Below are 17,745 nucleotides of genomic sequence, written 5' to 3'. Positions count from 1 at the left end.
TTACGGGAATGACCCTGGGTGGAATCCTCGACAACCACTAATGTTTCGACTGGCGAGTAGATTGTCACTGTGGCTTCAGGCTGATATTTGTCATCATTTGGCACAGCATGAAAGAATTCTTTGTTTCCTGATTCATGGGTTCCACATCATTTCAGATTCCAAACGTTTGACAGCTAAGATAACCTACCTCAACGTCACATATCGCCACAATGATTACAGTGGAAGAAACATCAGATGAGCCTTGCGTTACCGAATCAGCCGGGAATCTAGTGAGAGCAACGAGGCGGCACTTAGGACCCCGGTCGTCAGGTCTCGTGCAGGTATCACGCTTAACAGGGTAGAGCCCGTTGTGTGAAAAGAAGTGTGTCTGTCGAGAACCATCTAAGATTTGGGACATTTTACAGTCTGTGAAGTGTGATCTTGGTTTGCGTAAGGCCATTGTCTACCATGTAGCGTGTAATTGAGGGCCATCATACGTTGGTCACAACACCAAATACGCGGACAACTGGTGCGTAGAGCACTAGAGAAGTACCCTGGCCTGACAAAGGTAGCGCATTCTACAGTCGGATGTATTCTCAGGCGAAGCTGCAATTTTGTTTACAGGGCAGTACGTAGAGTTTTATAAAATTCAGAGAACAACTTTGGATAACTGAATTTTTACCCATAATTACAGTGTTACATTAATTATTCAAGCACCGATTCCTAAGAGACATCTTTATAGTTCAGCCAATTTGCAAGAAATACCTATAAATTATGTACGCAAAACTTCCTCTCGAACCAGTCAATCTATTATCGAATATCACATCAAAATCCCTTCAACCTTCTTCTTTTCATTTAATATTCGTCCCGACTGGTGGCAAGATCTGCTGACTGGATTCGCTGTTTCCATTTTGTTAGATCGTGGGCTATGTTTGGATGAAGGATTACAGCCTTCAGGTCGTTGACTAGAGTGTCGGCCCGTCGCTGTCTATGTTGTCAATTAGGTCTCTTTCCCATGAGTTCCATTGCGTATAATGCCTTTGCAATTATATAATCCTCCACTCCATCCAGGATGCTTACGTTCTTGCATTGACTTCGTCTATACGCTAGCTATCGTTATGGACTGTAGAACAGAAGAATTTTAGTTTTGATGCACTTGATAGATCTTCTCTGTCATCATTGATGGTCGTAGCTTCTTATGGATCTGATATCATGTGGACAGTTTTCTTCACGTTCTCGAAGGGATAACCAGATTAGATCATGTAACACGCGACTGAAGGCCATTTTCAGGTTTGGTAAAACTAGTTGCGGCGAATTATTCTTTTCACGGTATTTCTCAATCATCAGCCGTGAGGCGTGGATCGCGTCACTTCTGCCACAATTTTTCATAAATCCGTCTTGATTCGCATTGATATGAGCTATCTCTCAATTCCTTTTGTTGGGAATGCGTTCAAGGATCTTCATGGCGTGGCACAGTTATCTTGTCGGGCGGTGATTAGAACACTCAACAGAGCTTTCCTTGGTACAGTGTTGCTCCGCTGTCAATCTATTGGCATTACACCTTATCTGAAGATCTGGTTGAAAAGGCCTGTTAGCCAACCTGCCTCATTCCACTGTTGTCAACACAACGTCTCTGCTGGAGGGGGGGGGGGGGGGGGGGTGATGGGGTCATTGTCATTACAGCCAGTGGCTTTACTTCTCTCACGTCCAGCAGATCTGCCTATGCCTCATCTCCTTCAACAGATGACTTGGGTGATATTGATGGTTCTGAGGTCGAGATTCTCTAAAAGTAGCTCTGAGAGCATTCTCTTGCTTTTTTTTGAGGGGGGGTCAACCTGTAGTCTCCCCGTTTACCGTTGATGGCGTAAAAGTATGGCATGTTTTCCGTTTTACGATGTTTTGATTTGTCAAGTCGATAAATGTCACTAATCCCTCCGCGTGTGCTAAGTTTCGTGCGAAGATTTGAACACTTGTGTGCTTTTGTCACTGCAGTGAGCACTTTTGCCTCTGTATGGGCTAGTAAGTAGGGGTTCCAAAGGGTTAGTGTTTTGCCTACAAGAAGCTCGTAGTACAGTTTTTTCTTCTTGCATACTACCAGGTGTTTCGCTTTTCCGAGAATTGAAGGAGTGGCTTGAAGAGCAGGATCCCTTCAGTACGTCTTGATATTAATCCATATACAGACAGAAAATGCTGCCCACTCCATCACTCGTTAGGCCTTAATATTCACATATTCACTATATTCTGTTGGCTGTGTTTGTACACAAGCCGTATATGTGTAGACCGCCTACCGCGGCTTTAAATTTTCTTCGACAATATATCTCGTTTCATATGTGCTTTAAAAATTAGTTTTTCTCTTGTCGGAAATTCTGTGGTTGTCAAAAACGCCATCCGGCTGTATTCCCGCATGGGAATCACTGAACACGTAAAAAAATCAAAAGAGCCTTCACTGAAAGTAAAAACAAGGGCCTTAAGATTAAGGGAGCAACGGTAATTCCACTTTTAAATTCTGAGATAAGAGCGGAAAGATGGAAAGAGTACATTGAACACATTTATGTGTGTGTGTGTGTGTGTGTGTGTGTGTGTGTGGGGAGGGGGACTTGGCTTGCCTGGTGACGTGATGGAACAAGGAACAGGAGTCATTATGGAAGAGATAGGGGATCCCGCATTAGAATCAGAATTTAAAAGAGCATTGGATGACTTAAGATGAAACAGCTCAAAAGGGATGGTTAGTATTCCATCGGAATTTCGGAAGTCATTGGAAGGTAGTGGCCATATATCGACTATTGTAACAGCTGAGAAGTAGTAGAATTACTGCACAATCAGCTCAATAACTTATGAAACCAAGTTGCTGACAATAATAATATACAGAAGAATGGAAAAGAAAATTGAGCATCTATTAGACGACAGTCAGTTTGGCTTTAGGAAAGTAAACGGCACAGGACAGGCAGGTCAGACGTTGCTGTTGGTAACGGAAGCAAGACTGAAGATAAATGAAGACACGTTCACAGGATTTGCCGACCTGGGAAAAGCGTTTGACAGTGTAAAGTGGTGCAAGATGCTGAAATTCTCAGAACGATAGGTGTAAGCTGTAGGAAATGATAGCTAATGTACAGCATAAACAAGAACGATAAGGAACTAGAATATATAGAACAAAGTGCTTGGGTTAAAAAGGATGTAAGACTAAGGATGCGGTCTTTCGCTCCTACTCCTCAATCTGTACATCGAAGAAGCAATTATGGAAATTAAAGAAAGGTTCATGAGTGGAATTAACATGTGAGGTTAAAGAATATCAGCGATAAGATTCAATGATGACATTACTATCTTCAGCGAAAAGGATGAGGAATTACAGTTGTTGAATCAAATGAAGTGTCTACTTTGTATATAATGTGGACTGAGAATAAATTCTAGAAACATGAAGTAATGAGAATAGGGAGGAACTTAACAGTGGAGTTGATGACCACGAAGTAGATAAGGTTAAGGAATTTTGTCACTTAGGCAGCAGAATAACTCATCACAGATGGGTTAAGGAGGACGTACAAAGCAGACTAGCACTTGGAAGAAGGACACTACTTGGCCAAGAGAACTCTACGGGCATGCAACGTAGGCCTTAATCTGAGGAAGACATTTCTGCATACGTTTGGAGCAGAACATTGTGTGATAGTGAAGCACGGAAAAACCTAAACAGAAGAGAATCGAGGCATTTGAGATATGGAGCTACAGAAGATGGAGCTACAGGAGGATCGTACAAACATACCGCTGTTTGAATCTCGTACAGATTCCCGTATGCAGGTCATAGTGATAGACATCCCTGGGTTTGTGAAGCAGCTGAATGTGTTGAAAATAAACAAATCGCCAGGTGCTAATGGGATTCCAATTCGGTTTTATTGAGAGTAGTCTACTGTATTGACTCTTTATTTAGCTTGCATTTATCGCAAATCTCTTGCCCAACGTAAAGTCCCGAGCGACTGGAAAAAAGCGCACGTAGAGGGTAGAATGACGGATCCTCAAAATTACACACAAATATCCTTAACATCGGTTTGTTGCAGGATTCTCGAACATATTCTCAGTTCGAATATAACGAATTTCCTTGAGACAGAGAAGTTGCTGTCCATGCATCAGCACGGCTTTAGAAAGCATCGCTCCTGCGAAAAGCAACTTGCCTTTTTTCGCATTGATATCTTGTGAACCATGGATGAAGGGTATCAGACGGATGCCATATTCCTCTACCTCTGGAAAGCGTTTGACTCGGTGCCCCACTGCAGACTCCTAACTGAGGTATGAGAATATGGGATTGGTTCCCAAATAAGTGACTGGCTCGAAGACTTCTTAAGTAATAGAACCCAGTACGTTGTCCTCGACAGTGAGTGTTCATCGGAGGTGAGGGTATCATCTGGAGTGCCCAGGGATATGTGGTAGGTCCGCTGTTGTTTTCTATCTACATAAATGATCTTTTGGATAGGATGGATAGCAATGTGCGGCTGTTTACTGATGATGCTGTGGTGTACGGGAAGGTGTCGTCGTTGAGTGACTGTAGGAGGATACAAGATGACTTGGACAGGATTTGTGATTGGCATAAAGAATTTCAGCTAACTCTAAATATAGATAAATGTAAGTTAATGCAGATGAATAGGAAAAAGAATCCCGTAATGGTTGAATACTCCATTAGTAGTGTAGCGCTTGACACAGTCACGTCGATTACATATTTTTGCGTAACGTTGCAGAGCGATATGAAGTGGGACAAGAATGCAGTGGCAGTTGTTGGGGAAGGCGGATAGTCGTCTTCGTTTCAATGGTAGAATTTTGGGAAGATGTGGTTCATCTGTAAAGGAGACCGCTTATAAAACACTAATACGACCTATTCTTCAGTACTGCTGGAGCGTTTGGGATCCCTATCAGGTCGGATTGAGGGAGGACATAGAAGGAATTCAGAGGCTGGCTGTTAGATTTGTTACTCGTAGGTTTCATCATCGCGCGAGTGATACGGAAATGCTTCAGAAACTCGGATGGGAATCTCTAGAGGAAAGAAGGCGTTCTTTTCGGGAATCGCTACTGAGGAAATTTAGAGAACCAGCATTTGAGGCTGGCTGCAGTACAATTTTATTGCCGCCAAGTTATATTTCGCGGAAAGACCACAAGGATAAGAGAGGTTAGGGCTCGTACAGAGGCATATAGGCAATCATTTTTCCCTCTTTCTGTTTGGGAGTGGAACAGGCAGAGAAGATGCTAGTTGTGGTACGAGGTACCCTCCGCCACGCACCGTATGGTGCATTCCGGAGTATGTACGTAGATGTAGATGTCGAATGCTGTTAAGTAAGTGGATTGATAACGTACATACTAATGATGGTCGCTGCACCATCTGCGAGAAGTATTGAAAACAGTGACAAAAAGAAGGGTCAGAATGATAGGACATTTGTTAAGATTCCACAGGTCTAGAGGGAGCAGTAGAGGGTAAAGCTGTTGCGAAAGACAGAGATTGGAATAGTACAGCAAATAATTGAGGAGGTAGTTTGCAACAACTACCATGAAATGAAAAGCTTGTCACAGGAGAGAAATTCGTGGCGTTCCGCGTCAAACAAGTCAGAAGTCTGATGTCTCAAAAAAGACACCAGAAATGTTGGAACATTTTATACGCCAAGAGGAACACAAGTCTCGCATCGTAGACTCATTTACGGAATTAAAAGCGTTTATTGTGGATAATGGGACACGCTACGCCATAGCCCACTTGGTCCTCTCCAGGTTCCCAGCATTCGTCTGCGTATAAAAACAAGCTTGTACAGTGACAGAGTGGCTGTGTAAACCACGACACGTACGGGAGCGTTCGCGAATCAATTCCAGGCTACAGCGGCGGCGGCCATGGACCTGGATATAGCGAGGTAACGAGCGTCGCCATGAGACCGGCCGCTGTGAGCCGCGTCCGCGCATATTGACGGCGCATTTACATAACGAGTCGGCCAGGCGGCGCGCGGACGCCGTGTAACATTCCGGAAACAGCCGCCACCTAGCAAGGCCGTCAATGGTCGCCGCTCCCGCGAAACACGTGCTTATTCGTTCGGCCGTGCTAAACATGCCGCAAGCGGCTCCGATTGCGATTCCAGCGTCAGTGGATCAGGTTACGGCCTCTGTTTCCGCGAATCACAGCTGCTTCCGTTCTGTACACTATACGAGCCAATTGTGGGACTCCACTGTCCAGATTCACAGCACAGATACCACGTGTTACCTAGAATAAGAAGCTCGTGAATGAAGTACTTCCGGAGATATGAATTTAAATATTTGGGAACTGTTTACGGTTAATGCTGTGTCTCGCTTCTCTGCCTGCGTAGTTAACTGCCACTCCATTTCCCATGTTGGAGATTCCTGGAGTCCGTAGTCACTTCTTCCGGCTAATACTGTCTAGGCATGGGACAGACATTGCAGTATCTAACAACCCTACCACAACAAAAGTCAAAAATTAATTACGAATGGTGATGCTAAATATTGTATTTTCGGGCAACAATAAAGTTATATTACGTGGCAGGTGTCATTACAGCACAGTTAATAAAGTCATTTCTTGAAATAATGGATAAACTAGGCACCCATCTACTCGTGTTTTCCATGCTGGTCCCGTTTTGAACTCATGGCTCAATCGTTGAAAATCTAGGTAGTGATGATTCCAAGCTCGGATGCAAAGAGGCCTAGGTGTTATTCTGCGATATTTAGATTATATAGATGTATTTCATAAACTATTCTTGAAGATTAAACTTTTGCAAATTAGGACAATGGCAATATAAAAAAAATCAGCATTCCGGACTTAAGTTACACTTCTTTTATTATTACTTTTGTTGCAATATCACGTAACTCGTTCCAAAACATCACTTAACAATATAAAACATACTTGAAAATACCTTCCTCACTGTTTAATTTCACGTTTCATAAACTGACTACAATTTGCGACGTTTTAACATGACGACCAAAGCTTGACTATCTAATAATCGATTACGCGGCCAAAAATCAGAGTTAAGTACGTCAAAGATCATAGTGACAAAAGAAAGAATACACATAAGAATAATATTATTGCAATATATACATATCGATGTATCAAAGTACCTCTACATTAATGAAATCAAATCAGAATGTTGTCACAGATATATGTTAACTATTTTACAGAAACACAGCAGAATATTGCTGGTATCGAGAGATTGAGGTGAGGTGCCGCAATGGTTACGTAATTCAAGTACCATTGCAAGTAGAGATGAGCAAGTTCTATAAAAGGACATTTTTATCTGAGTATTCAGTCTTCTCACTGGTTTGATGACGTGGCCTGTCTCGAATTCCTCTCCTGTACCAAGGTTTTCACCTCCGGCAGTAACAACCAACATTCTCAATTATTTGCTGAATGTGATCCAGTCTCTATCTTCCTATACAGGATTTAACCTCTACAGCTCCCTCTGCAGATGCCTTAACAGGTATCCTATAATCCTCTCCCATCTTCTCTTCTTCTTGTAGAATGCTGCCAACTCGTGTAGCACAGGGTGCCTAGGAAGCTGTTTTCTCGGACAGCTAGACAACATACAAGAAACTTCCTGGCAGATTAAAACTGTGCGCCCGACCGAGACTCGAACTCGGGACCTTTTTCTTTCGCGTGCAAGTGCTCTACCATCTGAGCTACCGAAGCACGACTCACGCCCGGTACTCACAGATTTACTTCTGGCAGTATCCGTCTCCTACCTTCCAAACTTTACAGAAGCTCTTCTGCGAAGTGGTTCGCAGAAGAGCTTCTATAAAGTTTGGAAGGTAGGAGACGGATACTGCCAGAAGTAAATCTGTGAGTACCGAGCCTGAGTCGTGCTTCGGTAGCTCAGTTGCATATTCTCGCTTCGCGCGTCGGGCGAATAGGGTTGTGCTCTTAGTTCCGCCTCTACCGTAGCGCAGCGTGTTTTCCTCCTGTCAGTTTAGTGCCGTGTTGGTCTCCGTGCGCGTCGCATCGCTGGTTGTCGGCTGGTGTTTGGTGTTCGTGCGGCCCTTCCTGTCGCGGCGTCGTCTCTCGCCGTGATGTCCACCATGGTTCCCACGAAAGTTCCGCGTACAGGTAGAGTCAGTTTTACCTTTGACAAATCCACGCGTCACGTCCAGCCCGGTTCTTTGGAGATACATGACTGGTTAGTCGATACAGTTAAGGTCACTACTGATCAGGTGCATACCGCATATTTCGACAGCGAATTATATGTGTTTTTTGATAAGTTTCTTGACCCGCTCCAGGTTGATAGGCTACTTTCTCGTCATGGTTCTCAGGTACCCTTTACGCACCGTGATGGTTCCACTAGTATGGTTCTCTTGGCAAATGCAGTAGTGATATATACGAATGTTCGGGTATTTAACCTTCCGCCCGAGGTTGACGACTGTTTCCTGAAGTCCGTTTTGCTTCCTTATGGGGACGTACGCCATATTCGAAAGGAACGCTGGTCTGCTCAGCACTGCTTACAGGTATATAGTGGTATTCGGTCGGTGGAAATGGTGGTCAAAAAACCTATTCCTTCTCACCTACAGGTATGTGGTTATAGGGTCCATATCACGTACAGTGGCCAGGAAGGAACATGTTATTATTGTAATGAAACTGGTCATTTCCGTACTAATTGTCCGCGGCGTGTGGTGGTATTAAAACCTACATACGAACAGCGTAAAAAATTGACTTTAGCTGATCTTCTCCCGCAAGGATCTCGGACTGAATCGCTCACTGTTACTGAGGGACGCAGTGATCCGTTGCCCGACGACGGCCGTGATTTTCCCCCGTTGTCCTTGAGTAGGGATGTTGCTGCCCTTAATTCCGATGTGCCCGCGCGAATTTCTCACAACAAGCGTCTGCGAACACAGGATGATGCGGCTGATGAATCTTCCTCATTGGCTCGCCCTTCCGATGGGCCTCCGGTAAAGGACTCTCTTTCTCAGTCGGAAATCGTGGATGAGGACGCCACAGGTGCTATCCCGCCTTTGCAGAAGCTCCCTGATAACTTATCTGACGTTGTTCCTGCTGCCGCGGCAGCCTCTTCGGAGACGCCCGTGACGGAACCTGCTTCTGGTTGCCACGTGTCTTATCCGGTTCTTCCTGACACTTCTCCTATTGACTCTGTTTCGCATCCCCCCTCTGGAATTTCTGTCGCCCCCTCTGGGTCACAGCCTCCTCCCATCAAACAACTGATTCATTCTCCAGAGCCAGTGGATCCCGTTGTTATTCACCAACTGTCCCACCGTGAACCCATGTCTGCGGACGAGTGGGATGTAGAGGCCTCTCTCCCGCAATCTGACACGGAATGTCTACATGATGCTCCCACGCAGCCGAACGCTGCAGCGTCGGCACCGCGGAGCCGCAGTCGAATCCGTAAACAGCCACAGAGAGCCGCGTCACGGCCGAAGAAAAAGCAGTGGGAAGATGAGGGTTCTATTTCGTAGTTTTTCTCTCTGTGGTTCAGCGCTTGTTTCTGGTATGATTACTTGTATGTTGCTCCGTCAGCTGACGGCTCTCTACCGATCTTTGTTCTTCTTTCTGGGTTGAAGTTCCATGCAAGCATATACATTTCTTACTCTGAATATTAACAGAATATGTTCTGAGCTTCGGCTCGCCGCTTTGCGACAGTTTATCTATCAGTCTGGGGCACATGTTGTTTTTTTACAGGAAGTCCTATTCGACCAGTTTTCCATTCCTGGGTTCTCGACGTTTTTTAATGTCGCTTCCGAACTTTCTACGGGCACTGCCTTGTTTTATAGAGAAGGCATTCCGTTGATGAATTTCGAAGTACTCGACAGTGGAAGGGGGATCGGGTGCACGTTTTATGATCTCAGTTTACTCCTTCTTTATGCCCCTTCTGGTTCGGGTTGTACTACCGCGCGTTCGAGTTTCTATAAAGAAGAAGTCATTTACCTGCTTCGTAAATCCCCGACAAAGATAATTTTAGGTGGGGACTTCAATTGTGTTCTACGGCCGGTAGATCAGTCTCCTAATTTTAATTTCAGTAAAGAACTCGACGACCTTGTGCGCTCCTTGCACCTGCGTGACGTGTGGGTTTCTCGCTATCCTACACTTGTGCGACATACCTACTTTACTCCCACGTCTAGCAGTCGCCTCGATCGCTTTTACCTTTCCGATTCCTTGTGTGGGCAACTTCTGGCTGTTGATGTGATACCAGCCTGTTTTACCGATCATTGCGCTGTAGCCGTTACGTTTAATTACGAGCGACAACCGGTAAAATTGTTTCGTCCTCCTTGGATGCTCAATATCGCGTATTTGCAAGATACCTCCCTTGGTATCGTCCTGGAGGACATTTGGACTCGTTGTTCTCGTACTATGGACCGGTACCCGTCTATCGTGGCATGGTGGACACTGTATGCAAAACCACACATCCGTAGGGCTCTCATGCGTTTTGGGGCTGCGAAGGTGGCAGAAGATCGACGAACGCAAGAATTTTACTATTCTGTCTTACGTCAACTGTACGATAGTGCTACGCATGCTCCCCCCGGGTTACTGATATACAGCGCATCAAAGCCAAATTGCTGCAGCTCAAACGCATTCAAATGGAGGGCCTGCGGACGAGGTCTCAACCACGTTCCCTTCTACAAGAGGAACTGACGTCACTCTACCATCTAGTCCGTTTACGGTCGCGCCGGAAACGTGGGTGCCTTGCCTCCCTCACAACCGCTGACGGCCGCGTGTTCACCTCTCACCGTGACATTTCTGACTTCGTTTACACCTATTTTACTGATCTGTACGATACTCATGTCCCGGCGGAAACCTCTCTTGACGACTTTACCTCCTTGCTGCCTCGCGTCGTCACTCCTCAATTACACGACGCCTTTCTGCGTCCCTTTCAGAAGGATGACATATATGATGTTGTTGCAGGATCGCAGTCCCGCAAGTCGCCTGGATTAGATGGTATTCCTAAGGAGTTCTATGTTCAATTTTGGCCGCTCATTGGTGACACCTTAACGTCAATGGTAAATGAAGTGATGCGGGGAGTCTCACTTCCTGCTCCTTTTCAGGAAGGCAGAATGGTCCTCCTCCCGAAATCCACAGGTCGACCTGCAATTGATTCCCTCCGTCCTATTACTCTCCTTAACTTTGATTATAAACTTGTCGCTCGAGCAATTAATATCCGTCTCTCTAAGCTGCTCGATACCATTATTGCCGCCCACCAAAGCTGTGTGCCTGGACGCACGATACTGACTTCCGTTCTCGAATGTCGCGATGTAATCTCGGTGGCGGCTGCCGCTAATATCCCAGGGGCTTTGCTTTTTCTTGATTTCCAAAAAGCGTTCGATCGCGTCAGCCATGATTTTTTATCGAGAGTGCTCACCGCTGTCGGCTTTAATAATGATGCTCGACAAGTCTTAACTAATCTTTTTACTGGTATCAGTGTCTCGGTGATTGTAAACGGTCACCCTACCCCCCGGATATCGATCAGACGGGGGTTACCCCAGGGAAGCCCCTTATCCATGTCACTTTTTGTTCTATCCTTAGAGCGCTTACTTCGCCATCTTACCATGCAATTACGTGGCTGGAATATATTGGGGGAAATTTTTGCTGTCCGTGCATACGCCGATGATGTCACGGTTTTAGTACGACATGCCGAGGACATACCGCGGCTTAAGGATACCTTGGATTCATTTTGTGGTCTTGCTGGTGCTCGCATTAATGATCGCAAATGCACGTTCCTGCCGTTGAGAGGCTTTGATCATGTCGTCATTCCTTGGGCGACGGTTGTCGATCGCCATAAGACCTTGGGGATCATAGTGGATCGTAATCCGATCAAAATGGCGGCACTAAATTGGCGTGAGGTTACCAGTCGTGTTCACGGGGCGATCCTTGAACATGACCGCCGTTCCCTTAGCCTCCTTCACAAGGCACGGGTTTTAGAGACCTATGTCTTCAGTAAAATATACTACGTTGCGCAGGTCTTCCCGCTTCCCGCGATGATGGCCCGCAGGCTGAAACAGCTGTCTAGTCGATTTCTGTGGCGCCGCCATGTCTTCCGTGTCCGGTATGAAGTTGTGGCCAGGCCTCGGACGCTTGGAGGATTGGGTCTTTCAGATATCAAAGTGAAGACGTCCATCTTATTTGCCCGCCGCAATGTTTTATCCTGTACGCGGGCTCCGCATTCAGTCACCTCTCGTTTACTTTCCCGCCTCCGGCCGGCCAGTCTGACCCCTCCTGTTGATGTTGGACGGATTAATCCTAAATTGCGGCACATTCGTGAACACTTTGTGCTTGTCGGTATTCTGGGTGCTGATATACTTTCTATGACTCATATTACTATCAACATGCTACAAATCCGTTGGGGTACAGCATGTTTCCCTTCCTCTGTTGAACTTGCTTCCCCGTCAACGTCATGGAAAACGGTCTGGTCTCATCTTAGTCTTCCCGTTTTGCCGATGGAGATTGTTTCAACGTGGTATAAGGTCATTTACCGTCTGATACCTACTGGTGATCGTCTTTTTCGTATTGGCCTTCGTCCGACTGATCAGTGTGAGGAATGTCATCAAACTGACACCTTACTTCACAGGCTAGTTGCTTGCGGACGGGATCATTGGCTCTGGGTCCGCCGTCAATTAGCTTTTCTTACTAGAGGGCCTGAAACCGCATTCCCAGACGACATGTTCTTACATCCGGACATCTCTTATTTTCCTCAGACGAAAACGAACACGATTGTCTGGCTCTTGGGTTACTATGTCCACTACGTTATTGAAGGCGGTAATGACCCAGATCCCCGCGTTTTTCACCATTATTTGTCAAATGCGCATTGGAAATGGCAGCGGTTACCACAATACCAAACGCTTTTTGCGAATATGCTTTTTCTTGTGTTTAACCGTCAAGGTGTTGGTTAAGTTCCCCTGTGATTCCTGTTTCTTCCCTTGTTGTATTTTTTTTTGCATGTATATATATATACACCCAAAATTCATACGGGTGGGATAACGGGTTGGTCTTCCCCTTCAGAAGAAATGTTTTATTTGTGTTTCAACTAATTTGATGATTTTCTTTTTGCAGCTAATATTAAATGATGATTTGACTATGGTTGTCTGAATTCTCGTGAAATATACCAAGTCAATCTGATAATAAAAGAAAAAAAAAAGTTGGTAGAGCACTTGCCCGAGAAAGGCAAAGGCCCCGAGTTCGAGTACCGGTGGGGCACACAGTTTTAATCTGCCAGGAAGTTTCATATCAGCGCACACTCCGCTGCAGAGTGAAAATCTCATTCTGGAAACATAGAAGAAAATCACAATAATGGAGTTTGAATCTGCAGTATGTCTTAAGTTAGAGGAGTTATAGTAGTGTCGCAAGCAAATGGCGACATGTAAATAATATACGTCCCCGCTATATACTTTTTCCAATGCAAAAAATTTATATAGGTCACAAGTCTCTTCGAGTGCGTCTTCTAGTATTTCCCTTATAGTGCGCCCATGGCTAAGATGTGCGTTGCTTTTATTCTCTTCGTGCAGATGCCGCTCCGGTCGACGCGTCCTCCTAGTCAGCGTGCTATTGGCTGACGTCGACTCACTGCCCTCTCTGCTCTTACGTTCTTGATCTTCGTGCCGGCGGTTGTCGTTACGCCGGAACACTTCTTGTCAGTGATTTCCATGTATTCCCTTCCTTAGCAATAGTGCTCCAAACGTACCTTGTCAGCAATTTTTTCCTAAAATTAAGTCATATTTTTGATACTAGTAGACGTCATATCGTCAGGAATGCCATTCTTCCCAGTGATAGTTTGCTTTTTACGTCTCCTTGCTCTGTCCATTATTTACTCATTTCGTGACTCAAGATTATGATGTGAAATTTGAGGCTGTTCTCATATCGGCCACTTATCATTACTTTCGTATTTCTTTAATATAGCTTCAACCAATATTCTGTACACGTTAGGTTGTTCATTCCATTCCACATATCCTGTAATTCATTTTCATGTTCACTCAGGATAACATAAATGGCTCAAATGGCCTTGAGCACTATGGGACTTAACTTTTAAGGTCATCAGTCCCCTGGAACTTAGAACTACTTAAGCCTAACTAACCTAAGGACAGCACACACATCCATGTCCGAGACCGGACTCCAAACTGCAACCGTAGCGGTGGCGCGGTTCCAGACTATAGCGCCTAGAACCGCTCGGCCACTCCGGCCGGCTCAGGATAACAATGTCATCAGTGAATCGTACTAATGGTAATAACAATGTTGGACCTTTCCTTGATTTCCGTCACTGATTCTTTCATATGTACACTAATCCACAGAATGCTTGAGGCAGTGAGGGCAGAGTAGAGGGAGGTGGCCACCTCTGTATTGTACTGGTCTAGGCCATGAATTTCTTCCCTTCCTCAGTTAAATATTAATTGGAAATGTAAGGGGGAAAATAGAAGGGTAGAGTTGTCTGTATTGAAGTGGGTGCTAATTTATACCACTGCTATAAAATTCATACTATTTGGGATATCTGATATTTAATTAGATCGATGTACAGTATGTGGTTCCTCAGACATAATGACATCGATCTTTCTGTGGGTTGACAAACGCAAAATAATTTTATTTAAAAAAGCGGATAAAGTGCCACTAGAAGCCTTCCTAAAAGACAATTTCCATTCCTTCCGAACTGACTATGCGAATGTAGACGAGATGTGGCTCAAATTCAAAGATATAGTAGCAACAGCAATTGAGATATTCATACCTCATAAATTGGTAAGAGATGGAACGGATCCCCCGTGGTACACAAAAAAGGTCCGAACGCTGTTGCAGAGGCAACGGAAAAAGCATGCGAAGTTCAGAAGAACGCGAAATCCTGAAGATGGGCTAAAATTTACAGACGCGCGAAATTTGGCACGTACTTCGATGCGAGATGCCTTTAATAGGTTCCACAACGAAACTTTGTCTCGAAATTTGGTAGAAAATCCGAAGAAATTCTGGTCGTATGTAAAGTACACAAGCGGCAAGACGCAGTCAATACCTTCGCTGTGCAGTGCCGATGGTACTGTTACCGACGACTGTGCCGCTAAAGCGGAGTTATTGAACGCAGTTTTCCGAAATTCCTTCACCAGGGAAGACGAATGGAATATTCCAGAATTTGAAACACGAACATCTGCTAGCATGAGTTTCTTAGAAGTAGATACCTTAGGGGTTGCGAAGCAACTCAAATCGCTTCATACGGGCAAGTCTTCAGGTCCAGATTGTATACCGATTAGGTTCCTTTCAGATTACGCTGATACTATAGCTCCCTACTTAGCACTCATATACAACCGCTCGCTCACCGATAGATCTGTACCTACAGATTGGAAAATTGCGCAGGTCGCACCAGTGTTCAAGAAGGGTAGTAGGAGTAATCCATTTAACTACAGACCTGTATCATTGACGTCGGTTTGCAGTAGGGTTTTGGAGCATATACTGTATTCAAACATTATGAATCACCTCGAAGAGAACGATCTATTGACACGTAATCAGCATGGCTTCAGAAAACATCGCTCTTGTGCAACGCAGCTAGCTCTTTATTCGCACGAAGTAATGGCCGCTATCGACAGGGGATCTCAAGTTGATTCCGTATTTCTAGATTTCCGGAAAGCTTTTGACACCGTTCCTCACAAGCGACTTCTAATCAAGCTGCGGAGCTATGGGGTATCGTCTCAGTTGTGCGACTGGATTCGTGATTTCCTGTCAGGAAGGTCGCAGTTCGTAGTAATAGACGGCAAATCATCGAGTAAAACTGAAGTGATATTAGGTGTTCCCCAGGGAAGCGTCCTGGGACCTCTACTGTTCCTGATCTATATAAATGACCTGGGTGACAATCTGAGCAGTTCTCTTAGACTATTCGCAGATGATGCTGTTATTTACCGTCTAGTAAGGTCATCCGAAGAGCAGTATCAGTTGCAAAGCGATTTAGAAAAGATTGCTGTATGGTGTGTCAGGTGGCAGTTGAAGCTAAATAACGAAAAGTGTGAGATGATCCACATGAGTTCCAAAAGAAATCCGTTGGAATACGATTACTCGATAAATAGTACAATTCTCAAGGCTGTCAATTCAACTAAGTACCTGGGTGTTAAAATTACGAACAACTTCAGTTGGAAGGACCACATAGATAATATTGTCGGGAAGGCGAGCCAAAGGTTGCGTTTCATTGGCAGGACACTTAGAAGATGCAACAAGTCCACTAAAGAGACAGCTTACACTACACTCGTTCGTCCTCTGTTAGAATATTGCTGCGCGGTGTGGGATCCTTACCAGGTGGGATTGACGGAGGACATCGAGAGGGTGCAAAGAAGGGCAGCTCGTTTTATATTATCGCGTTATAGAGGAGAGAGTGTGGCAGATATGATACACGAGTTGGGATGGAAGTCATTACAGCATAGACGTTTTTCGTCGCTGCGAGAGCTTTTTACGAAATTTCAGTCACCAACTTTCTCTTCCGAATGCGAAAATATTTTGTTGAGCCCAGCCTACATAGGTAGGAATGATCATCAAAATAAAATAAGAGAAATCAGAGCTCGAACAGAAAGGTTTAGGTGTTCGTTTTTCCCGCTCGCTGTTCGGGAGTGGAATAGTAGAGAGATAGTATGATTGTGGTTCGATGAACCCTCTGCCAAGCACTTAAATGTGAATTGCAGAGTAGTCATGTAGATGTAGATGTAGATGTAGATGACAACATTGATTTATTAGTGGTTCTCAACCAATTTTTTGTGCTAATGGTGAAGAAGATAATATAGGAATAAAGTGCATTGTCTGGGTAGTATACATTCATTAAAACATACCTTGCGAGCCAGACCTGTTTTTCTGTTAACTGATTTATGACACGGAGGGTTTATGACAGCCTGGGGATAATCCATCCTTCTGTGAAACTCCGCACTCCTCCTCCTCCACTCCTCCCCCCCCCCCCCCCCCCCTCGTCTCTGAGAAATCCACAACCCATTAGAGTTTGTCTTTCTTTAGATGTACTTCTTATAATTTTAAGTTAAATATAATAAATGTTTTGAAGTCTTCAAATACGTATATTCATTTCTCGCCCTATATTTTATGCTGTCTGACGCAAATGAAGTTAATTGATTTATGATTTTGAGGACATTTTGCACGTTTATCTCAGGGAAGCTCACTGTGTGTACTTTTGTTTTCAGAGAACACAAATTAGATTTTAGTTCTGTCGTTAATTTTCTGGAATGAACTAGTCAGGTACATGACGTTGCCCAGATATGTATCTATTTCAATTCTATCCGTCCTTCTCCTCCTGCTTCCACTTTGTCCATCTCCCGCTCACCCCCCTCCGTCCAACACCTCCTCATCCTCTACATCCATCACTTTTTTCCGTCTCTGTCCATCTCCTCATCCTCTTCTGTGAACATATCCTTCAGCCCCCTCTTTCTGCCCATGTCCTCCTACCTCTACTCTCTGTCAATCTCCTCCCACTCTGCTGTCTGTCCACCTGCCACTCAACCCTGTCTCTGCCCACCTGCCCCTCTCCCCTCTGTCCGTTTACTCTTTCCCATTATTTCCATGTGCTCCTTCCCTCTCCCTCTGACTCCTCCCTGCTTTGTCACCGCTTCTCCCCCTCTCTCTCTGTTAATCTTGTAGCTATAAACTGGCATAGATGTGTTGAATCGGACCTCCAAGCCCTGATAGAAAGCACTGAGTCTCATATAGCAATAAGCATGGAAAGCTGGCTAAAGTCAGAAATAAGGTAAGCCCAAATTTTGGCAAATGACAAAACCATGTTCAGGGAGAACCCATTAAATACTTTTTGTAGCGGAGTGTTTATTGCTGTGAGAAGCAGTTTACCTTGTAGTGAG

This window comes from Schistocerca gregaria, chromosome 4 (genome assembly GCF_023897955.1).
Source record: "Schistocerca gregaria isolate iqSchGreg1 chromosome 4, iqSchGreg1.2, whole genome shotgun sequence".
NCBI classification, from domain to species: Eukaryota; Metazoa; Arthropoda; class Insecta; order Orthoptera; family Acrididae; genus Schistocerca; species Schistocerca gregaria.
This window is presented reverse-complemented; position numbering follows the sequence as displayed.